The sequence below is a fragment of the Sus scrofa genome, chromosome 1 (assembly GCF_000003025.6).
Source record: "Sus scrofa isolate TJ Tabasco breed Duroc chromosome 1, Sscrofa11.1, whole genome shotgun sequence".
NCBI lineage: Eukaryota > Metazoa > Chordata > Mammalia > Artiodactyla > Suidae > Sus > Sus scrofa.
The window spans coordinates 65,437,340-65,463,151 of record NC_010443.5 but is presented as its reverse complement, the minus strand read 5'-3'; the positions used below and the strand labels follow the sequence as shown (position 1 = coordinate 65,463,151).

The window sequence follows — 25,812 nt, the reverse complement described above, 5'->3', positions numbered from 1 at the left end:
TCACTTACAAAATTAAAACTTGCAATGATTCTTTTAAAATTTATAACTTGAGTATTACTGAATCAGTGCTTGGAAGGGAAGCCCAAATTACACTTAGACAACAGTTATTTCTGTAATCCAGGGAATATCAATTTTGAAAAGAAGTAACTTTCTACTTTCTTTGTTGATATTTGCTATGTATATATACTGATCTTCAATTTCTTTCTTTTTTTTTTTTTGTCTTTTTGTCATTTCTTGGGCTACTCTCATGGCATATGGAGGTTCCCAGGCTAGGGGTCGAATCGGAGCTGCAGCCACCGGCCTACGCCAGAGCCATATCAACATAGGATCCGAGCCACGTCTGCAACCTACACCACAGCTCACGGCAACGCCAGATCCTTAACCCACTGAGCAAGGCCAGGGATCGAACCCCCAACCTCATGGTTCTTAGTCAGATTCGTTAACCACTGAGCCACGATGGGAACTCCCTCATCTTCAATTTCTAAGAACAAAATTCAAGACTAAGTGTTTTGAAACTTTACCAATAATCCAATTTGATGTAGCACATATAAGAAGATGTTATGGAAAATGTTTCAGATATGAACCAAATTTAGATATCTGGATATTGTAAGTCAATCACCTATGAGAATAGTTTTCACTATTCAATTTATAGATATCTCATGTATACTTCTGGACCACTTCTTGCCTAAGGGCATATTACTCAGAAAACTAGCTACCAAAGTGTAACATCAGCATGTCAGCCAGCCCCAAACCCTTGAAACGTTTACAGTCATTGTTAAATCCAGACCATTGTGTAGCTGAGATAAATGTGCCATTGATATTATATCCATGCTCTTTAAAACTGCTTTCATTGTCTTTGTAAACCTAAGCAACAAAACCAAAAATGAACATCACCAGAACTAGATGATAAAACTGTCTGTACTGGGTTAACTCACTTGCTCAGAAAGATGAGTATTGTATATCAGAAATGAGAAAGGTTAGGAAGGAGGTGGACATTATTAATAATTCCAGTACGAATATATCCCACTGAGAGTTGGTAACCCCTGGCTCTAACTAGCACAGATACAGTGATTGGAGATGAGCTTTCTGTATGAAACAGTGAAACAGTGGCATCAGCTTGAAGACACAGAGAGAAAGCCAGAAATAGAGATAATTCTGCAATGGCTATAGCTGTATGCTTGCTAAGAAAAAAAAAAAAAAAAGGCTTCTGATCAAATCATGCTTACATTCCATGTGAAATATATACAAACATTGTGATTCTTTTTATCTAATTTTATAAAGGACCTCTCTACATAACTGAAGAGCTTTCTAAAATATAGACATCAGGAGTTTCCTGGTAGCCTAGTGGTTAAGGATCTGTCATTGTCACTGCTGTAGCTTGGGCTAGAGTCTTGGCCCAGGAACTTTTGCATATCATGGGCATTGCCAAAAATAATTAAAAAAAAAATCTCGATATGGTTGTGAAATGTGGAGAGTAGATTAGTGAGTCTCAATTTAGTGGGATGAGCCCATTAAAAATGTGAGTAGAGTGAGGTGATCTTGTCTATCCTTATCTGATTGAATGTAATTTTGAATGACTTAATAAATTAATATTTCTAGGTATCCTGGGGAGGTTTTGAGATAAAAGAGAGTATGAAAATGAAATGGAACTATCATTAGATGCTCCTATTATAGTAACATAAAGTAGGTTACAAATTGTTTTATATTCACTAGTAGAGGAAATACTCTTTTATTACAAAATTTGTTTACTTCCTTGAAGGTGGGTACATCTGATTACTCAATTTCTGTGCCTATACTTTACTATCTTCAAGTTAAATCATGACCAGTTTCCCTTCAGCTTTAAATGCTCTCTTGGCTCTAATGTCATCTTTAACTTCATTTTATATTCCTTGCCCATAACTTTACCTCCAAAAAGGTGACTTTATTAAGAAGACAGGCTATGTTTTAGCATTCGTAGATCAAATGTTTAACTGATACCCAATATTTATTTAAAAAAATTTAAAAATAATATTATGTTACATATATTTTTAAAAGTTAATAACTACTTTTTAAAGAGTAAATATAGAGTAAAATTAGTTTTCATTTGCTCACTCCTCTCATGCATTTCTGGCTCTGCCACTAATTACCAAGTCCTATGACTTTCTGGGAAGTATTTCAGGCCTTTCCCTATCTGTAAAATGGGAACAGTGGGATTATGGTGTGTTAAGGCTCTTCTATGGTACATTTTATTAAGAAGCCTTTTAGAACACTCTGATACCACACTATCAATTTATAAATTTAAAATATAAACTGGGTGCTCACTTTGGCAGCCATATACTAAAATTGGAATGATACAGAGAAGATTAGCATGGCCCCTGCACAAGAATGGCACACAAATTCATGAAGCGTTCCATATTTTTAGACCTGAACAGACATTTTTCCAAAGAGGACATGCAAATGGCCAAACAAGCACATGAAAAAAGGCTCAACATCACTAGTCTCTAGGGAAATGCAAATCAAAACCACAATGAGAAACAAACTCATACCTGTCAGAATGGCTCTCATCAAAAAGAACACAAATAGCAAATGCTGGCAAGGATGTGGAGAAAAGGGGACTCTTGTACAGCATTGATCTGGATGGAAACTGATACAGCCACCCTGGAGATCATTTCTGAGGTTTCTACAAAAACTAAAACTAGAACTACCAAAAGACCAGCAATTCTACTGATGGGTATGCATCCAAAATACACCAAAAACAACAACTTGAAAAGATACATGCAATCTAGGGTTCACAGCAGCTTTATTTACAATAGCCAAGATATCAAAGCAACCTAAGTGTCCATCCATAGGTGAATGGATAACATTGCACAACATGGATGGACACAAGGGATATTATGCTACATAAAATAAGTCAGACAGAGAAAGACAAATACTGTATGATATCACTTCTATGTGGAATCTAAAAAAATCTACAACAAACTAATGAATATAACAAGAAACAGAATCACAGATATACAGATAAAACTAGTGGCTACCAGTGGGGAGAGGGAAGGGGGAGAGGTAATACAGGGAGAGAGATTAAGAGCCACAAACTATTATGTATAAAATAAGGGACAAGCATATATTTTGTGACAACAAGGAATATATCTGATATTTTATAAGTATAAACAGAATGTAACTTAAAATGTGAATCCTTATATTTTACATGTTTAATTATTATAGTCATGTGCATCAACTATACTTCAAAAAAACACATAAAATATGAACTGAAAGATAAGGATAATAAAGCAATGGAAGATGATAAGAAAAATAATTAAATAATTAATGGTCTCTTCCAACTTCTTTCTTACAACAAAGGTGTTCTGTTTGTTTCCTGAAACACAACAGGAAGACGTCTCATTTCTTCCTCACTGCACACAGGCAGTATAGAGACTCCAGTTCACTATCTAACAGGACACTGGGGCAGGCACCCTTATGATGTGAAAGTGTTGCTTCTTAAGAAATCAAGGCACTCTCATCATGCAACCTTACTTCTCTCAAGTATTTTTTTTCTTAATTGCAAGAGGTGGAGGTGATGCCTGTGAAAATGAAGGGGGCAGGAGAAGACAAAGAAAGCCTTCAGACAGCAATATGAGCCAAACACCACAAAATGGGTGGCTTTCATCAGCACAAATTAAGAATCTTCCACTTAGGAAAGGCCCAGACATCCCAGCACAGTGTTACTGAGCTGGTTCTCTGCTGAGAGCCTCCCAGGACCAAAACCAAGGTGTTGGCAGGTCAGGTTGTATAGAGGCCCTAGGGGAGACTCTCCTACCAAGCTCACTCAGGTTGTTGGCAGAAACCAGTTCCTTGCTGGATGTCATCTGGAGACTACCCTTAGTTCCTGAAGACTCTCTCTGGTCCTTGAACATTGGTCTTTATGTCTCAGAGACAACTCTACCGTATACAACTTGGAACATCCACACACAGAATACACAGAATACAATTCAGCTGTGCAGGTGGGGCAGGCTTACACATGAAACTGCATCCTGAAATCATCATCTTGTGGGTGTGGAATCATAAATGGTCTGTAGACAGAAGCTCTGAGAGTACAGTATAGAATTCCCTGTTCTTCATCTCTGGGGTGCCAGAGATTCAAACAATGGAGTTGGAAGATGGTTCCACTCCAGTCCAGAAGAACTGAACCAGATAAACTCTTACCAGACATTTATTATGCTGACAGTCATCGATGTCAAGTACCAAGGTGATTCAGTTAGCACTTGCCGGACCAGAAGTACCTTCAAAGGAAATTGATATCTTGTCCGATGGCAAGATCCTGGATGGCTCTGATTTAAGAACAGGAAGGAGGAGAAAATGAAAACAACAATAATACAGTGTTTAATAAAAACAATCAAAAGAGGTAAAGAGAACATTATTCTGAGGCCCAAGGAAGATCTGAAAATAATTTATTACAGAAATCTGAAACCACTTAAGAAAATTATGTGACAGCCTCAGCATTAAGCAGTAAGACACAGCCTCTAGGAAGCTGCTTTATTTTGCAACCAGATAGAATTTAGCACCAGAAAGACAAATTTTTGGTAACACTAGATATATATGTGTGTATGTATTTGTACATATGACATATTCAACCAAATATGTTAATTTGTAATACAACACACACACACACACACACACACACACACACACACACGGGGTGTGTGTGTGTGTGTGTGTGTGGATAGAGAGATATATTCAAGAAGAAATCTCGGGATTTCTTTAGCTGTTATTTGTTGGTAAAAATTCCTTCAACAGCATTTGACCCTCATTTCTAAATTTTAAAAATAAATTCCTACAGAATTAGAAATAAAAGAACCATTACTATATTTTTTAAATTATCTTTAAAAAGATTCAAAATTATATTTAATTAAAAACAAGAATGCTTGCATGAACTCCCTTGTCAAGGCAATAAAATATAATGCTGAAATAAGAGAAAGCAAGTTTTTGTCATTATTTGCAGACATTATGACTATTTAAATAGAAAACTCAAGGGAATCATTGACAAAACTCTGAGAATTAATGTTAAAGTTCATTACAGTGATTGGATAAATAATTAAATGGCAAAAGTTGATAGTTTTCCTGTATAGCAGCAATAACCAATTAGAGTACATAATGAGAAAAGGTACTATTCACATAATAGTAATATCTTATTAAGAAATGCACATAATCTGTATGAGAAGTATAAAAATACTTTCCTAAGCAATATAAATAAAAACTTCAATACAATAGGGATAGAAACTGTGTTTCCATAATGGAACACTGGATTTTGTAAAATATGCAAATTGTTTTCAAATTAATTATAAGATTAATAAAATGTTACTTAGGACCATGATAAAATAATTTTAAAGTTTATTTGGAAGAATAAATAGGTAAAGATATCTATGAATATTATGGGGAAAATAAATCACATATTTAAATATATTAAAAGAGATGTTTAAGTATATTGCTATGCTAAAACACTCTGTGGTTCTGATTCATGAAATTACAGTAAGATTAATAGAACAGATAGTATTTCAACACACTAAATATATACATAATAATTATATCATGGCAAAAATGAGAGTGTACCATGAACCAAATGATTACAAGATGCAGGTTTTTAAACAAAAGGTTCTGGTAGAACTGATTACTGGGTGAAAAGAAAGTTAAGGCCCCACCCTATAGTATATGTACATTAAATATACACCTTATGGAAAAAATAAATACACAAATAAGGCTTTTAAAAACTGAAAGAAAGTATGTATGGTTTAGCTTTTTATGAAACCAGTGCTCTAACCCCTGAGCTATGGAGCCTCAGCCGGTTTAACTTTTAAAAAAATGATCTTAGGGGAGTTCCTGTTGTGGTGCAGTGGAAAGGAATCCAACTAGTATCCATGACGATATGGGTTCAATCCCTGACCTCGATCAGTAGGTTGGGGATCTAGTATTGCCAGGAGCTGTGGTGTAGGTTGTAGACATAGCTCAGATCCCATGTTGCTATGGCAGTGTATAGGCCAGCAGCTGTGGCTGCAGTTCGATCCCTAGCCTGGGAATTACATATGTTGCAGTGTGGCCCTAAAAGGCAAGAAAACAATCTTACGACAGGCAAATATTTTCTACATAGGGTCACATTTCTAAGAAGCATTAGTCCTATGAAATGCTTTATGAACATAGGGATCCATGGTCAAATATGTTCTATAAAGGCTGTATACTCTATTCTCTCATTGGAAATTCAGTGCATATCGACTTCCTAAGAGCACAACATTGTGAAAGAAAATCACTTAAATTTATACATCTTCACTTCCTCCAAACTTATTAGGCCATATAATTTGATTTATTTAATGAAACTTTTTCAAAACCTAGTGTTTCAGAGATTAAACTTTGGGAAAAGTTATTCTAAGTATAAAAATACTGGTTGACATACTGATTTTAAAAACATCAATATATTTCCTTAACAATGTTAAATTTTTGTCAAGAAAGTCATAAGGCAAATTGTTGAAAATATTTAAAACAAAAAAGGACAACAGGTTTATATTATGACTATATTTAAGATATTTAAAATATATAGAGTGAAAAGTACCCCAATTAAAAATAATTAAAAGACATAAGAAGAAAATCCATGAAAGAAACAGAAATGATTAATAAATATAGGGCATTTTTCAACTCACTGAAAATGAAACAAAGACAAATTTAAGCATCCATAAAACAAAATACCATTAGTTTTTCTAACACCTGGACAAGAATATATATCATAGTTAATAATGAAATTTATAATAATACCAGTATGTATAGTACCTAATTATTTATGAGATTCTATAAAATATTTTAAATGAATTACTTTATTTGAAAAAAATAAGAATGCAAAAATGCCAAAGGTTAAGGAAGAGGAGAAATATACATTTGGACATAGTACTGTAATTTGTCGAACTTTCTAAGGGCTTTTGGTAACTAGTAGAAAGAGAATTAGAATAATTAACATACTTAAATGCAGTAAAATTTTAACTTTAGATTAAGTATAAAATAATAAGAGTTAGAACAAAACTTATAAATGATGATATTTAAGATATTGTGTGTTAGGGTAAGAGTTGGAATCATACTAACTATAGGCTATTAAATAAATGACTGGGTAAATCATGATATTTTCACTTTCTAGAATATTCTTCAAATGCTGTCCACATGTACAAATCCCAAGAAGTTTGATAAATATGTGCTGTTTTCAATATATAAGCAGAAAAAAGCAATCTCTGTTCCTTTTTATATTTCTTCAGTATATTTATTAGACAGAATATGATTTAATTATACATTTACCTCCCATAGCAGTGTGGGTGCATTGCTCACTCTTATTATTTCGAATTCTATTCCCTCAGTCGGTGTGTAAGGTCATAGGGACTGGGAATTTACAAATAAGTATATATGAAAACATGGTCATTGACCTTATTGATCTTCCAAAGAGAAAGAAAAGGAAACTTGTCCTAAATTTTCTGCAACTTTCCATAATGTGTTTCCAACTCAGCAAAACACTCATTAAAACTTGGGCGACTTCTAAAGGTAAGCAGCAGTAACACAAAAATAAACAATCTGTGAGATTGTTTTCATGCTGGGAATTGTTTCTTTGGTGACATTCTATATCTTGAACAATAATTTGGGGATTCAGGAGAATTATTAAGAGAGTTAACTAGTACAAAAGAATAAAACCTACCTTTTTTTTTTCATCTCAGGTAGTATAGAATTTTGAAATTGCCAATAATTATTACCTACCAGAAATGAGAAATCATAATTTTAAAAGGAAGCCCCATTGATAAGAATTGCAACTTGAATGTAAAACAAAACCTGAGACTCAATGCTTTGTCACTAGGTGACACTGATGGTAAAAGGCCCTGTTACCCAGTCATTCAGAAAAGGCATTCTTTGAGGATAATTGTGGAGACAGTGAGATGAATGAAATAAAGAATGAATAAGCCCAACAAAGGAAAAAGGTTAATGTTTTCTGAAGGCAAGTATCATATCAATTTAAAAGAAAATCAGCGTTAACTGAATAACAGGTTAATCTTTTCAAAAGGAAAGATATTTATCCTGAAGGGCCTAATTGTTTTGGTTGAAAGAATGCTATTCCCTGGTCCTTTACCCACACAAGACTGAGTCCCTAGACCTTAATCCAGGTGTTGCTGTTTATTTCCAGTAGCCTTCGGCGAAGATACTTATCCCCTTTGCCTCATTTTCTCCATCTGTAGAATGGCAGTAATGATCCATACCTGTCTTTCAGGAGTATTATGAGGCTTAATTAGTTGTTTGTAAAGTACTTTGCTGATGAAGAACTCGGGGTGTAAACGCTAAGTGCCATTATTATTATGGCAATCTTATGTTCTGTGCATCATTGCATTTTTTCTTTTCAAAGTACGGCAATTTTCCATCTGTCATTTGTATTTCATCAAACAAAAGCCAAATTCTTGAATTTTCTCAAATTGCCCTGCTAAGAAATGCATCTAAGTAAGAGTCTCAAGACCACATACCAAGTTCCTTGAGGCAGTCTCTCAAAATTCTACATGAAGCAACAGTGTTGCTTAGTCCACGGTACAACTATTTCCAGAAATGCCCATGGTCCTGCAAATATGCAAACATAAACACAAAATCAGTAACGACTTGGTTTCTGATATGATCAGAGCTATATTTGATCCCATAAAGTAAAAAGCCATTTGAGGGATGGAGAGTCTGCTTACTTCCCCTGCTCACTTCCTCCCTCCCTCTTTTTCTTCTTTCCTGCCCTCTTTCTTTTAAAAATACAGTCAAACAAAGCTATTTAGTATGAACTGGACCTGAATTCACAAACAGTTTTTTTCCTCTCATGTCTAGATCATAGTTCACTACTGTGTCTTGCCTTTTTTTTTTTTTTTAAACACGGTTTTTCCAACCCTGTTTCTCTTCTGTTTGGGCCGACTTTGCTACAGCCAACAATAAATGGTGAGCAACAAATAAAGACACATTACAGTGGGTCTACGCACAATCGTCTCCCCAATCCATGTGCTTGATAAATGTCCTGTTTCAGCTAAAAAAGATGTATAACGTTTCCCTTATACTAAATTTAGTGGTGAAAATCTTTAATAACTAAAACTGACTATAATTTCCTCCTTTCGACTGTTCTATTTCAAGGTTTCATAAATCCTTTTTATTGATTAGTTTTACACAGAATGTTGTAGAGCTCTAAACACAAGAAATTAAACTGAGTGGCAGGTGGATTTTTTTTCCATGGTCTTTCAGCTAACCCAGCAAAAAGGAATTTTAACGTGATTGTTGACTTTGTGAGCATTTCTTCTTTTTAATTTTTTTGGTAATTTTGCTACCGTGTGTGTGATTTCATGCCACTTAGTTTCTACTCTGAATTTAATTGCAGAAAAAAATAACAAATACCTTAAAATACTAACTTTCATTTTTGCATCTTCATAGTTTATCATCTGCATTCACATGTTGGTATATTATCTCATAAGGAGAAATAATGAAATTCTTCATCAATAGTATTGGTATATAATTATGAAACTGGCTTCAGAATGGAAAGTCTGGAAAAGTCTTCTTCATGGAAGTTTGGCAAGAGATTTTTCCACCTCCCTTGTATATGGGAAAAACATGTTAGTTTTGATTTAGGTGATAAATACACTCTTCCAATAATATTCTTGAAGAGGAAAAATATTTTCTATTAAAATAACACCCAACATGACCCAAATAGTTATAGGTTTTTTAGACACATTAAAAAAAGGGATTACAGATGTTTGAAGCAATTTGCAGGTCTGGCTTAGAAATTCCCTTATTTATTTATTTATTGTCCTGCAACTGAAGGAGAAGAGATAATTTTTCAAAAGAGGAAAAAGAATGGGTGTCCCACCCCTGAGGACTCATTTCCTTTATATCTTGGCTGTTGACTTTCCTAAAGTACCCCATTCAGGAGCTTTGCACTTCCAATCAAAATTGCAGGGCAGGGAGCATCAAGATAAGAGGTCTTAGAGCTTTCATATTTCATGGTCAATGGAGAAGACCATATAGAGAAAACCCATGTGTCATCAACAATGACTCCAAGAATAGAATGGACAGGTGTCTAGCAGGTTTAGAACCATCCCAGGAAAAAAAATGACTTTGGAAATACCTGGAGCTCCCTGCTTTGTGGTCATGTGACTCAAACTCTTAAGGGATAAGGAACTTAGGTTTAGGAGCAAAGGCTCAAATAGAAGTCAATCTTGAGAAGAAGATAAATGGAATGAATGGGTCCTCATGACCTTAATTTAGTACTTATAAAACCTAGGAAGATAGCCTAGGAGAGAAATATACAACATGCAAAAGCTTAAGAATTTTAAGAATACGCAGACAGATGAAAGAGAAATCAGCAACTACAAAGAAATTAAGGAGGAAAATATGCTACTGTTTAATCTTGTTTAAACCAGAATAAGTAAATGAAGCTAGGTGAAGGAGCCATCAGTTCTGCAGAGAACACATACGAGGCATGGAGAGGTAAACCATGCAATGGATATGCCATTGGCTGTCTTTCCCCAGGGAAAAATTTGATCCAACATTGGTAAAGTGGAAATCCTATCTGTGCTGCGCCTGCTGCAATTAGTGATAAACATGTGTATACTAACTGTGAAATCACATACAGGGACTTCTTGCTTCTTCTTTAATAATCCTTTTGCTTTTAGAATGTCAGGTTAAATAATTTGATCTTCACACCTTCAAAATGGAAGAGCTTAAGTTATTGTACTCAACTAAACACCTGGTGTTGATCCAAGAGGCCAGAGACAGATGGCCTTGAAAGATGGTGCCAATCCATTTGTTACATGACCTCTAGTCACCAAGCCAGTACTGGAGCAGGGAATGAACACTGATTAAGCAGAGTAGTCTGGCTTATGACCTCAAGAAACTGTTTATGGTTGAAAAAAAAAGACCAATGTGGGGGTGGTGGGGGGAAGGAATACTCAATGAGTAGGTGATGTAAGGCTGATTATATTCCGGTAAATTTACCAATTTTCATCCTTGGGAACACTTGAAAATACTTTGCATGATAATACTGATTAGTCTCAGAGAACTGAGCTGAAAATCGTCCAACACTCCCCAATTTCCAAGTTATAACATATGTGATCAATGACCTTTTATATCCATTACTGTATTATTGGGGACTATCTTTGCTTTAAGACTGTCTTACTATCAGCTAAGGCTTTAAAGCAATAGTTCTCAAATGAGGGGGTGATTTTGACCCTCAAGGGACCTTTGGGAATGTTTGTACATTTTTGATTGTCACAACACAAGGGGGTGGTGCTATAGGAATCTAGTGGGTAGATCCAAGGATGCTACTAAACTGCCAACAGTGCATAGGATAATCTCTCACAACAAAGAATTATCTGGTACCAAAGGTCAATAATGCTCAAGTTGAGAAAGCCTGCTTTAAATATGTGAACACTTGCCCAAGATCCTTTATTTAGAAGACACACATTGTGACTTGATATTAAACGTCAGTCTTTCTTTTTAAAAATATGATTGTGAAAATATATCTATTGGTAAAGAGTTATGTCTAAGTTCCACTTCTGTGTTTAGAGAAATGATAAAGCAGACTAGAGCATTTAGAATCTCATAGGCCATCAGATGCATGTGTGTTTTACTCCACATTTGTGTATTCATTCATTATTTCTTCCATTATTTAAGTTACTTTACTAAGCATAGGATTGGCTGAAAATATGCATTTCTGTGGCAATGGGGCAAAATACAGACCATGCCTTTTATTTTATCTACTAATCTCAACATAACCAGCACTAAGACTATGAACCTATATAAAATCCTAAATACAATTCTTGCCACTGACTCATTTGAAAGATTTTAAAAATGCATTAAATACTCACCAATGTCACTTGAGTTCACAAAATCCTATGCACAAGCATTAAGTGGTTACCCTCTTTGCTTCTCAAAGGCCCATTTAAAGCTCTTTCTACATATAAGGCAGCTGAACAGTTGCCACGCATTCTGACTGCACCTTTTGGCTGATTTTGAGTATGTAAGCAATCAGCCATGTGTGCACCTTTTACAGGGCAAAGTGATTGACAAAAACTTGGAAATAATCTTTGGCTCAACTGCCCTTCTCTGTGAACAAAGAGTAGCTTATCCGATCCCGATCGTCTGGAAGTTTCATGCATAAGGGCTCGGCTTTGCCCTGTTTTACCCTCAGATAAAGAGCTTGAATTTTCAGTTAGATGCTACTGTTTGCATAAAACTCCTTTTTTTTCTCTGAGACAGGATAAATGTGCATCCATGTCATCATTTTAGAAATACTGATCATATCCCCAAAATGAAGTCCTTTGATCCCCCTTGGAGTGAAAAACACTTTCCTCTTAGATGACTCTTACCAACAGAGCTACTCATGTTGAGAGAGGGAAAAAAAAAACAAACCAGAAAAAAAAAAATCACCCTGACAATTGCACAAAGGACGACTTTATAGGAGACCTTCAAACACTGAAAATCAGCCACCGCTCCTGCCGATCATTATTGAGACATCTGTATTCACTTCACACTGACCCAGGCACTAATCAGCCAGGAAGTGCAACAAGCACTGGCAGAAAGTATACAAAGATAAAGTACCAAATGGTATGAATATTAAAATCATAAATACAATAAAACAAGATAATGAGTGTCCTCAATTATAATAAAGCTAAAGCCCAATTAAAACATAATCACTGACTTATTATTCAGAATTTTTTTAGAGATCATATTTAGCTGATTTGTTACACTCATTTCCCTTTAAAAGATTTCATCATCACTCTCTTTTTTTGCATATCCACTTTAAGAAGATTCATTTATCCATCTAATTGAATAATTAGGCTTTTTTGATTAATTGTTTTAAATAGTTTCATGTCATGGGTATCTTCTCACTGAAATGCTTTTATATTATCTTCTGTGCCTTGATGTTCCTGTTATAAATTACAAGTAATAACATCTTTTCACCTCTCCCTTTGGCACATCCAAAGAGGACTGGATTTCGCTGGAGAGTTTCCCACTGGTTCTTCTCTCCATCCCTCACTTTCTTTTCTGCTTCTCACCAATGCAAGTGTTTCTCAGATTCCTCAGATGTGATCATTTTAAACAACTAAGCTATAAAGCAAGGGCGGTCCTCTGCCTCCTTATGTTCATCCCTGCCATTGCATACAAGATTCAGAGCTTCAAAGCTTTCCCCAGGGGTCCTAACCCAGCAGAAAATCCTGATTATAAGTGACATTTGAGTGGATTTTTAGAATTAGTTTATTAACAATTATATCCAACCCAAGGCTCTTTATTAACAGTATCTTTATTAACAGACAGTCGTCTAGGACAGAACTCAATGCTGCTGTGTTATCTTGCCATGAAAGCAATTTCCCACATGGGAAATGATCTCAAAGATTATCTGAAGGTCAGTTTTGGGAGATGATACCTTCTTCTAAGATTAGAAAGGCCGAAATCATGGAAGCCAGTCTGGAGGTGGGGTGGGGCTTAGTGTTGTGACCGCCACCTTGCTTCTCCCTGAGAATCAAGCATTTCCTTTTGAAAAATTAGGCAATTCTCTCTCCTAGCGCTTGACTGCCTCGTGTCTTTGACACACCTCACCCACTAATCCCACTGCTACAAAGGAAGCCTGGAGTGAAGCATTTCTGTTGCCGTGAATACAAACTAGGTCATCACTTGTCCCTAAAAGTGATTTAATTGACTCATAATCATTTAGAATATTCCTTGAATATTGCTCTTTTACCAACAGACTGGTGCGTTTGTAATTGCTTCTTAAATATCAACAATTCATATGTGACAATATTACAAATATGGCCCAAGTGGAATCATTTCAGCTCCTCTCATAGGCCAGTAGCTGAGACGCCTCAAACAGCTCCGAGCAGCAGGTGAGAGCATGGTTGATGTCTGTTCTACTTTCAGGAGTAAATTTTGTCTGCCCTGAAGTAAAATGCCAGGTGAGGTCTTTTATGAATCTGGTTTAGAATAGCTAGTTTTGGATTAAATCTAAATGGATTTGGGAAGAAAAACAGCTCTTTTCCCTAATATTTTATCAGTAATCATGCCATCGGGGAACAAATGGGGGAGTAACATGATTATTAAAAAAAAATCATCTGTGATTACAGAGAACAATTATGGCTATTTCATATATTGATTAACGTGTTTTTTTTTTTTCTTTAAAGGTAATAACTATGTTACCATTTGATTTCTAAGAGAAGAGCACATTTTCTCTTAAGGGCTTGTAATACTGAAGATTATGGATAAGTCAAGTATCAGGACAAGGTGATTACTTAACATCTGTGACCAAGTAAAGGGCTAAAGGAGAAAATCAACCAACATCTGCACTGTCAGTAAAATACTTGGGGGAAAAAAACACAAGTGAAGTGTGATTAATCACCATGGATGTATGATTGAGTCAATTGACTGTTACTTTTTCATGATGATTAATCAGCTACAAAAATTATAATTGTCCCACTTCTAGTGGCTGCATGCTGTGCCCGATGACATCAGCTGGGGCTATAGATACTCAATGTGTGGTTTTCAAAAGAATATGCAAATGCGGCCGGGTAAGGAGGGGTGGGGCTTCAACTCCATTGTAAGAAACACACCACGAGTCCTTGCCCTCCTATTATGGTTGGAGTTTTCTTAGCAGCTTCCAGAGAGGGCAGTTCTTGTGCTATTATGACTATTTCATAACCTCATCACCACCACAAGGGAAAATTAGAGAAACGCATTTTTGCAAATTGGCCATTATGATCTTGTTCAGGAGATGATCAGATCCTCAGTGACTTATTTTCTTCCTTTCCACTGATTTCTCATGTGATTATTGCAAAACGGTGACATAAATATATACGCAAGGAATGATACACTGTAGCAAGGGGTAACCGGGGACCTGGGCTTTTAGCTCATTCACACGCTTGACCCCTTTGGCACATTTGTGGTGTAAGCTGAAGGAATCTGGCTACAGGTATCCATCAGAATTTATTAAGGAATGTCTGTTGACTAGCCATGACTGTGTGGTGAAGTGTGACTAACAGAAGAGGCTTGCTTGCAAGTGTGATGTTTTTAAAGACTACTTTTCACAACATTCCTAAAACCTCAGGGCTGCAATATGTTTTCATAGTTGGTTCTGCTCACCAGTTCCTCACAGGGACTACTGAGAACAGTCCAGTACAGAATGAAGCACAGCACCCATTCTCTCTCCAGGTTGGGGTCTTCTGGTATTGCTGGGAGTGACATGGTAGTATTGAGCGAAGCTCTTCATCAGTTACCTGATCCACTCCTCTTGTAAATTGATTGTTATCTTAAATTCATGGTTTAAGGGAAGGACTTAAGATATTCAGGTCTAACACAGCAACCTGACTGATGAATTATCCCAGTTTGGTCTCATCAGGCTAGATCCAAATACACAAGTGAACTCTGCATAAGGGCAGCACAGGGCAAGAGCCCTGGTTCTCTGTGCATTCCTTGCTCACTTTCACCATATTTCAGCCTGAAAAGCCAAACCACTTTCAGGAAATGTAGGCCACTGCAGGCTGGAAATTCAGGCTCTTATTTAGATTTTCAAAATGGGCCGATTTCTTTGAAAAAAATCCTTGGAGATAACATCTTTAGAGGAAGAAAAATCATCTTTTACATTCATTAAAGAAAAAGGAGGATTTCAAATTTCTTTCCAGCTAGTTGTAAGCAGGCAATACCTTTCTGAGCCTTCAGCTGTACATAAAGTTAGCACTAATGATCTGTAATGAAGTGCCTCTTTTTTTGCACATCCAGCATTTCCCCTTTAAAGTTCAAGAAATCACGCACATTTGCCAACACTATTCCCCTTTTAACACATTGACTTTACTTCTAAACTGAAGCACCAACATGCCTGGAAAAAAAATCCTTCGTGAGTAATTTTTCTACTGGTGGGCTGAACATATCTACCAATTCTAATGTGGCAAGACACAGGCTTGTGAACATGCATCACCCCTGATTTCTTTCATTTTAAATAGGAGTTATTAACACATCTCTCTTATATACACATGTACTCCAAACCTATAGAGGCCTTCAATTTTATTAATGTGAATCACTGAAGTCTCTCTGACTTCTTATATTTAGATAAGAAAGAAACGTGGGAGCTCCAGTCTCTTGAGCTTTCTCTAGGTACCTACTAATTGTTAATTATTAGAGACTAACTAAGTCACTGAAGTGAGTCATTTGGCTGGTGTCTCAAATGCTGTCATTTACTACTACACAAATCAGCCTGGTGATAGAGTGTCTTTAAATTAGGTTACAACCATGCAGTTATTGGACAGGGAGTAATTGATAAAACCATTAGTAACACTTGTAGAGATAACAGCTAGCAAAATCATGCAACCATAATTATTCCTAATGGATACATGCTATAAATTGTGGCAAGAAAAAATCTTGCATTATCTTTCAATCAAATCTGACAGCCCTGGAAGATTACAGTAGACTAAATGCTTCTGTAGGAGAAAGTGACCTATCAGAATTTCTTTGCTTTTTCTTATCCTTCTTTCCCATAAGATTATGGGTTTTTCTTTTGTAATTTCTGTCTCTGATGGCTTTCAGTAAAAGTAAAATGTAGGTCTTTTATTAGTTGTCTTTTTGTGGGTTTTGAAGTATATGTATTTTTCCAATCACACATAAGACACTGCAAGTCATTTCATAATGTAATACAGAGACAGTTAAAGGTTAAGGCAGAGAATTCCCAGTTATGGTTTATTTTTCAACAGCACAACTTACTGATGGTCATTATGTAACTTTACTCTAAATTTTGATATCAGTATTCAATTAACAAAGAAAATCTCTGGTTGTAATGAAAAATTACTATTGTTCACTTACTTTGATTCTTTCATTGAGAATGCAAAAAGATAAATCTCTATGGGGAAAATGCAGAAATAAGTCCAAACTTTAACAAAGCTTTCTTACTCAACTGCTACCTTCTATGGTGTGGCATTTCTGAGATATATGAACATGGTCAGCAGTAGGTGAGGAAAACATGCCTACATATTTTCTGAGTATAGAATTGTGTAAATATATAAATAAAAGTTTCATGTTTTAAATATATTTTATTGATATGATTATCATCATAGGCTGGATAAAAATCTTTCCAAAGACGTAAATAGCTTTCTATATCTCTGCTCTGTTTCCCAGTATCAAGAGGTTTCAGTTAAGAATTAGTGATTATCTTACCTAAAATTCTCAGGAATCAGAAATATAGAGATTTAAATAATTTTCTCAAACTAAAAAAAAAAAAAATCTTAGTTTAGGCAAAGCTATATCTGGAACTCAGGTTTCCTGGCTCCTGGTGAGTGTTATCTTCCATTTTCACAAAATTGTGGATACTCTTAAACATGAAATCTTATAGGATCTTGCACATGACAAGTGTTCTAAACATGTTAGTTGGCATTAACAAACCATACAGGTATATAATTTTGTAAAGAAAAATGATAAATATGTAGCATTTTTATTTTCTCTTAAAGCTGGCTTTTAAAAAGTGGGTGGGAGTGAAACAGTTAAATAAGCCATAAATTACTAACACAGATGTACATGCATGCAGATGTGCACAGCTGCTGATCAACTCACTATTTTTCCTATTACTTTCACACTATTCTTAAGAAAAAAGTAGGTATGGATAGAACTGCTCCTTTCAAATATTGGACCCCTAGCCTTGGAACTTCCATATGCTTTTTGGTGCAGCCCCAAAAGCAAAAAAAAAAAAAAAAAAAAAAAAAGATGGCCCCATATAGATATATGAGGGAAAGAACAGAAAGAACATAACAAAACATGTGCAGGCAAAGAAATGTACAATAACTCCAGTAAACATATTTCAGACAAATAGTTGTCTTTATTCTCATATATTTAAGGAGAAAAGTATTACTAAAAACTCCTAAAGGAGATGTACAAGAAAAAGGAACAATGATAGCACACTAGACTAATGTAACACATAAGCTAACAGAGCTCAGAAGAGAAATTGAGTCAAACAATAAAGCCATTTCATGATGTGAAACTGCATAAAGACATAGCAAATACTGCTGCGAACACTGTCATGCAGTTCAGGCTTGAAAAAATTATTTAAGACAGAATGTAAAAGGACAAAGAGAACAAAAGGATTAAAGTGAACATTATAGATATTTGAGGAGGTTAAAGAATATCCCATGTATACATACTCCTGTCTCTAAAGAAGATAGCAAAGCGAGTGGAACAGAAACAACAAAGTTGTAATAGGAGAAAACTTAAAAAAATAAAAGAAAGAAAATAGAAAATGGGCTATCTGAATGCCACATAAGATTTTTTGAGGACAAGCACATTATTAAAACAATCGACATTCAGGTTATTTTAATAATTTAATTGCAAAGATAAAAATTTCATCCTATGGGAAAATGACCAGAAATGTTAAATAATCTATAAAAGTGATGACCAAAAATGTTCATAGGCACATTAAAATTTCAAAAGCAATGAATGAATGTTCATAGCACACTGAAAAAACAACTTAAAAAGTTGACCCTAAAACGTATTGACCAGTTCAATTATGGTCTGTGCATAAAAGCAATAGGAAGATGTTCAAAATTTGCAAGTCTCCAAAAAGGAATATAGAGGCCTTTTTGAAAATGACTACTTAATGAAAATATCTACCCATGAATCAAAATAAATAACTTGAGAATGAGGTATCTGTGGTGTGAAATTATGGGTAGAGAGCTAAATGAAAACTTTGATATTAACAAAAAGATATACTTGACCAAATACTGAAGATTGTCAGGAAGAGGAGATGGAAGACAATGTAAAGCTACTCATTTTGTTTATTTAAGATTGTTGGGGAAAGATATAAGTTTATTCAGAGTGAGGTTATATACTTGAAGGTAGTTAAATCAATGAATAGGGTTCTATTAATTTTTGTTATTCATTCAACAAAAAAACTGAGCAAGTTCTTTTATTTGCACTCTTCTAGGTATTAAAAATCAGTCTAAGAATGAAACCACTGTAGATACTTAAAAAGTTAGGGTGGAAAAGGATGTTTAAAAACAATAACAAAAATTATCACATAAAATAATAAACTTAAGACAAAACATCTGTTATAGTAAAATATAAATGGAATGCATTTACCTATAAAAAAGATTTTGCTGGGTGGTATAACATAATTCATTTTTATGCAGTGTATAAGACAAAACTAAAAGAACATCTCAGATAGGTGGGAAATAAAGAAATGAAAAAGACATAGGCAGTAGAAGAGGAGGAAGAGGGGAGAGAAAGCCAGGGCCTCAACTTCTAAAATGGCTTAAACATATGAAAAATGCATTATAAAAGACCGTTGTAATGACAAGAGTATAAATCACAATGAAAACAAAATTGTTGGAGTTCCCTTGTGGTGCAGCAGGTTAAAGATCTGGCTTTGTCAGTGCAGTGGCTCCGGTCACTGCTGTGGCGCAGATTCAAACCTGGGCCTAGTAACTTCCACGTGCCACGGTGTGGCAAAAACAAACAAACAAATCAACCCCTCCCCCCACAGTTGTAATGGAGATGTGCCAAATGACAGAGCATCAAAATGTATGAGGCAAAAATCATCAGACATAAGACCCTATGGGAACACACCTCAGCCTCTAGCAAACCAAGTAGATAAAAAATAAGTATAACTGTCAGAATCTACATAAGATAATTAGTGATAGGGTAATTGTATACTTGAAATTACTTAGTTTTTAAGTGCCTGTTGACCGTTTACAGGTATTTCTTAAATAATTGTTCATAGAGGAAAACCACAATTAAAAACGTACAAGCAATACTGACTATTTTCTGTGATTATTATGTGATAAGGGCAACTCTGCAAAAACGAAAAAAAAATGATAAATCAATAGCTAGTCAAAAAAAAATTACAAGTGATTGAAACAGAGAGAAAATATACCTTAGAAATAAGGACTTTGATATAACCACAAGTACAGAAGAAAGAATGCTCTGCTCAATTTTATGGAAGTATGTTTCCAGACTTTACAAAGTAAAGGAATTTCAGAAAATATAAATTAGCAAGAATTACAGAAGGACCTTTGTCTTTTTACTTTGGGTTAACACTCAGATACACTTTATCTCCATTTCATCAGTGCTGTTTCATGATGCTTATGGCACCGAAATATATTTTGAACACTTTAGAGCAATCTCATGGTGAGAGCCACAGACTTGGGGACTGTTTTCTCTATCTTAGAAATAGATTTGCAATACCAATTGGATAGAGAAGGGTGAAAGCAGTGCTTTAGTCTGAGAGCTTCTTTCTTTTTGTTTTATTGAGTAACTATCAGAACATTCTCCATGGTTTTTAGTAACAAATTGTATCAGGCATTTCTCTTATTATTTAATCATAGACATACTTTTTTCTTCTATTCAGATCTTCATCATAAGCCAATACATTAAAAAAAAAATAAAAGCAAAACAAAAAATAACTAAATGTCATACTAGGTGCTATAAGAGGTCCCCTTCGTTCACACTTGGGCGTTAATTAGAAGTTTTGTTTTTTTCACTGTCTCTTCCTTTTGAAAAGACTATTTGAGAGCTTATATTATAGGTGCTTAAAATAATAATCATATCTCACTAGAGGGTACTGAATTTATCCCTTGAAAATTAAAATATTGTGCTTCTATCACTCCCTACCCTATGCCACAATTTCCTCCTCTTGTAAACTCCTTTCTTTCCAATATTTAAGTATTTCATTGTTTTAAAGGTAGCAATATTTATACCGGTAAATACTACTGTTAATTTTCAACTGGTAGTGTAATTATCAATTGTTTCATCAACAATACAAGTACAAATGAGATTGTGTAAAAATTTATGTCATTTAACTCAAGTGTAACAAAATCACATGTGAATTTGTAAGTATCTGCAAAACGAGCACCTATTTGTTTTTTGTCATGGTGCAATCCATGTTTTTTAATAAAGATAGGTTAAAAATAAGATGAGAAAGGAAGAGCTCATAAAATTCAACCTCCAGCCCTGTTTGTGTGTAATTAGCAAACATCATTTTTTGAGTGTTCCTATGATTTGGTCATAGGAACACTGAAAGTAAACAGGTAGCTCTGACACAGAGGCTATATAAGTTGAAAAGAGGAAAGAATAATAGGAAATAACTTAAAAGATCTTATGAAGCTTATAAATAATAAAATTAATGTAAATATTATATTTTGAGCAATGAAGTACAAGAGAGAAGGAATGAAGTAGGGTTAACCAAGAGAGGTTTCTGGCACTGGTTAAGTTTTGAACAGTGAAAAGATATGGAAATGATTATTTAGGAAGATGTATTGTAAATATAATGTTTAAACGTGCTGTTGATATTTTTTTGTCAATTCAGGGTTCTTTCAAATCCATATACATTTGCAGATTAAGTAAAAAACAAGCCAAGTTATTCTTATATTTACTTATGTGATAAATCTCAGAGCAGTAATTTTTTTCCAGTTAAAAAATTGAATTTCAAATGTTTCCATAACATGAAAGTCCTAATATAGTGCCTTTTAACTGATCATTTTGATGTGTTTTATGACTATTAACTTGTTAATTCTCAGTATACTCCTTTGAGAAAGATAGAAGAGGGAATTATTATAACCCCAGTTTATTAGTCAGAGAGTGAATCAGAGAAAGGTGAAGTGCTTCATATCAGGTCACACAATTGGTTAGTAGCAAAGGCAAAAAATGAACCGTGTCAGAAGTCCCCAGCCATAGGCAACTGTGGCTGCCTTCAAAACATCAATCAGTGAACATATTATGTTTTTTTAATGACATGTTAATGGTTTTAAAAAACCTCTCCTGGTTTAGAATATAAACTGGTATGTGAATATCACAAATTAAGTCAGTTAAATTAGTTCCAGTGAAACCCTTTGTCCTTTAAATGAAAAATTAACCAACTTGGTACGTAGATCAGAGCCAGACTAGCTTTAATACACTCAAATTCATATAAACCTCACACTTCCCTGGAGAAAGTTGAGTGTCTAAAGATTTAATTCAAGTTCCAAGGTCAAGCTAAATAGATCTGAATTTCTTCTTAAAATGAGAGTTTCATTCCAATAAGTATCTGACTTCAATTTGCTGCTTCTTCTCATATTGGGATGGCATGGCCCAGGTCACCAAAGAAAGATCAAATCACACAGAACTGCAGAGGAATGCCCTAGAAAGGTTATTCTTCCACTGGCCAGGCCGGGGGGCGGGGAGGGGAGCGGGGGCAGGGTGTGTGTGTGCACAATAAGCTATCAGGTGAGTATCTCTCTCCAAGAAGATAAGGCAAGGTGACAACTTGTGGTTTGTTTTGCATGAGGAAACTTGGGTGCCAGCTGTCCTACCTTGCTCTCCAGAGTCTTTCAATCAGCCTGAGATATTTGATTGTATTTTTTGGGCTTATAGTCTTGTTGGATGATATATGACAAAAACAAAGTTATTACAAATAAAACGAATGAAAAAATCAACACATTTCTATTCTGCTTTTTAAAGTGCATATTGAAAAGATCGGAAATCCAAAAGTATAAATATACATGAAAAATCTCACCTTAATCCCTAATTGAAAACCATACTTCATTTTGCCTGAGAGACCTCTAACACTAGGTTTTGTTTTTGTTTTGTTGTTGTTTTTTGTTGGGCTGTTTGTTTTAAATAACGCCACGTTGTTTGAAAGTATTCCAGTGATGCAAATGATTGCATCCTCAGTTTTGCAATAGTTTTACTTTTATAGATTTGATGGATTGGGTGGGTGGGTAGCTACCTCATTTTTAATTCACATTTAATTCTAAATATCACAAAAGAGAATAGGAAAATGCTGAATGGAAAGGAATCTGTTTTTGTTGAAATGTCTAGCCAAGTATGGTGCTTTGGTGCACTAAAAAACTTTTCAGTAAAAGTGATGGCAATGTATGCTTTAGTGACAGAAAAAAAAACATGTGGTGTCATACTTTTAACATAACCTCAGATGAGACCTTATTAAATTGAAGGAAATAATGAATCTCAATTAACAGTATAATTTTTAATCAAGCTTTTAAAAGGAACATTTAAAAGCATAACGTTAAAGTAGCAAAGTCTTGATTTTGTTATTAAGAAAATCAGAACTTTAAAACACATTTTAGAGAGATGTATCCTCTCAAAAATGCAGGAGGACTTTTCCATAGAACTTGAGAATGTGATTTCAAAGACAAGCATATCTAGATAATTAGAGCTCACTGCAAGTCCATGGTGCTCTTCAGAGACCCTGCCAAGCTAGGAAATTGCAGAAAATATTGCTGAGCTTGGAAATGTGGCAAGGTTGAAGATAGGAAGTCTGAGGACTGATTGGAACCTTAAAGTGGGAAGTCTACATGAATTGCCATTTTCAGGACCAGGAGAACATGAGCGGCAATTAAAAGAAAACAGATGTAGAACACACATGGAAGTCTCATTCATGCTGGGAAGAATAAACATGCAGAAAAAAAGACTTCACAAGAGGGGATATTATGGTAAAATCCTGAGCTGGGCTGGGACAGAAAAAAGCACGTAAGCTAAGAGGAAATATAGACATTTCCTCTGAGTGCACAAACCAGGTTCTTTCCACTCCCTGCCTCCTAGTCCAGAGCCTGGTACCCAGGGGCAACTCAAAAGTCCTTGCTTGCCACCTCTCAGCATCCATCACAGCAGTAGGCTCATAGCACATCAATCCATAATGAATATTTAATGAAATCAACATGTTGGTAAAATTAAGAAACATGACTATAGTTATTTTAACTAACTTACTCTGCTTCACTAACTCAAATTGAAATTTAAAGCTAAATTGAAAGAAGCCAGCATTTAAAATCAAAAGATGTCATCCTTCAATGAAAAGCCTAGTGCAGTGCAGTTACTAGTTCTGCAACAAGGTAAATTAATTCCATGGATCAAAATGTGTTCCCATCAAGTAAGTCTTGGAAACTATAGACTTATACTCTTCCCTTGGAGAATCACAATGGTCATGAGTTTATTAAAGGTCTGTGGAAGTCTTTCAGTAAGAAATAAATGCTTAGCAGGCATAATAAATGGGCTGAACCCAGTATTTTAATAAATTTTCTATAGACTTTTTTTTTTTTTTTCCTTGAGGGGATGGGATTGTAACTACCCAGTGACATATCATGAAGTTAGAAAATAGTGTAAAATGTGATGATCTATAGTAATTGGTCCTAGGTCACCCCTGATGGCCAAAATGAAGGTCGTCCATTCAGTCTAGAATCCTCTAGAAATTTAGATCTCAGGGGGTCTAATGAAGCCTGTTTGAAGTCAAGAAATTGGGATTTGCTTAGTTAATCTAAATTCCTGTGAAGTCTGCAAACCAAGCTTGCATTACCAAAAATTTAGCAGACCATTCTCAAAGGTCCAGAATAGATCTGGCTTCCTAATGATAGTTCCTGTCCTTTCAGCTCCTTCTCTTTGTTACTTTCATTAGCAATCTGATCTTACTGAGACCTTCCTAATCTATTTTATCCATTCTGGCCTATTTCCTTTTCCACCCATTATGACTGGTTTCTTATGTTATCCTCTGAACTGCTCTTTCCTCAAAACCTGTCTCTTTTTATTCCTTCTCTGAGCTTAATCTTCAGTCCCTTATGTGTTGTTTTCCCAGAACGCTTTCCTCAGCTTGAAAACACACTCAAGTCTCTCCCATCCTAGAAAATGTTCCTTTGATTCATCACTAGCCACTGGCTGAGCTTGTTCTTCTGTTTTGTTATAAATTGCTTAAAATACTTGTTCACCCACACCCACCATTTCATTTCTTTGTTGCCCTAACTTTAAGCCCTTACCCTCTTACCACCTATAAAATTATTGTCACGAAGTTACTAATAAGCTAAATGCAATAATTATTTTAAAGATTTTACTTGGTTGTAGTTTTCCCTTCATTTTTACCTGATTGGTTACTTGTTGCATGTTGAAAGTCTTTACTGTCACTGGAATTCATTGTACCTCACACTCATGGTTTTCTTTCTGTCTCCAGTTGTCTTCTCTGACCTCTTTGTGAGTTCTTTTTCCTTACTTACCTGAAAGACTTTGATGTCCCAGTTTGAGCCTTAGCACATAACTACTCTTTTCACTTTGGACCCAAGGATCTTATGCTTATCTTGAACGGCTTCCCATTATAAAATGATGTCTCCTGCACTTACCATTCAGTTCAAGCTCCTTTCATCTCCTGTCTGGATTACTGTAACAGAATGCTGATCAATGCTAGTCTAATCTCTGGTCCTTTCCTCAGAACATCTGCCCTCCGCTTGGCCAGAGGGATGTATCTACATTCAAAGCTGACTGCTCTATTTCTCATATCTTATAGGATAAACTCAGAGAAGGCAGGAATCTGGTGTCAGTCTACCTTCCCAACCTCTTTTGTCTCTATTCCCTGCCTCATAGAATGGCTTGCTTATACTACTCTGCTTGTGATATATCATTTACTACTTCTCTTCTTTACTTATCACATCCCTGAAATATGCTCAGAGACTACCACTCCCTGCTCCCACCACCTTTGCTCATAGTTCAAAACTCACATGCTATGTTATTTCTTCATAGAAACGTTTCCTACCCACCTTGCCCCCCCGCCCCAAGTCACCTTAGTTACCTTTTCTCTGAGTGTGGACTTACTATTTACTACATATAGTCTACTATATGGTGTTTGTTTCAGTTACTACACTGTAATATGATTCTAAATCTGTGCTATTATCTCCCCTCCAAACCTGTGAATTCCTTAAGGGAAAGTGTTGTATTAAAAAAGAAAAAGAAAGAGAAAGAAAGAAAGAAAGAAAGAAAGAAAGAAAGAAAGAAAGAAAGAAAGAAAGAAAGAAAGAAAGAAAGAAAGAAAGAAAGAAA

At 35.2% G+C, this 25,812-nt stretch overlaps 2 long non-coding RNA genes across 4 annotated transcripts in view; one reads left to right on the top strand and one right to left on the bottom strand.

Moving 5' to 3' along the window:
- Positions 1-25,812, top strand: part of LOC106508906 — a 369,867-nt gene that overhangs the window by 306,096 nt on the left and 37,959 nt on the right. The window lies entirely within an intron of this gene.
- LOC102160801 overlaps positions 2,938-25,812 on the bottom strand; it is a 973,686-nt gene continuing 950,811 nt past the window's right edge. For all 3 annotated transcript variants that reach the window (XR_002338692.1, XR_002338694.1, XR_002338699.1), the window contains 2 exons: positions 8,505-8,595; positions 2,938-4,304 (listed from right to left, as the gene is read on the bottom strand). This is a non-coding gene — a long non-coding RNA (uncharacterized LOC102160801). The remainder of the gene's footprint in view (positions 4,305-8,504; positions 8,596-25,812) is intronic.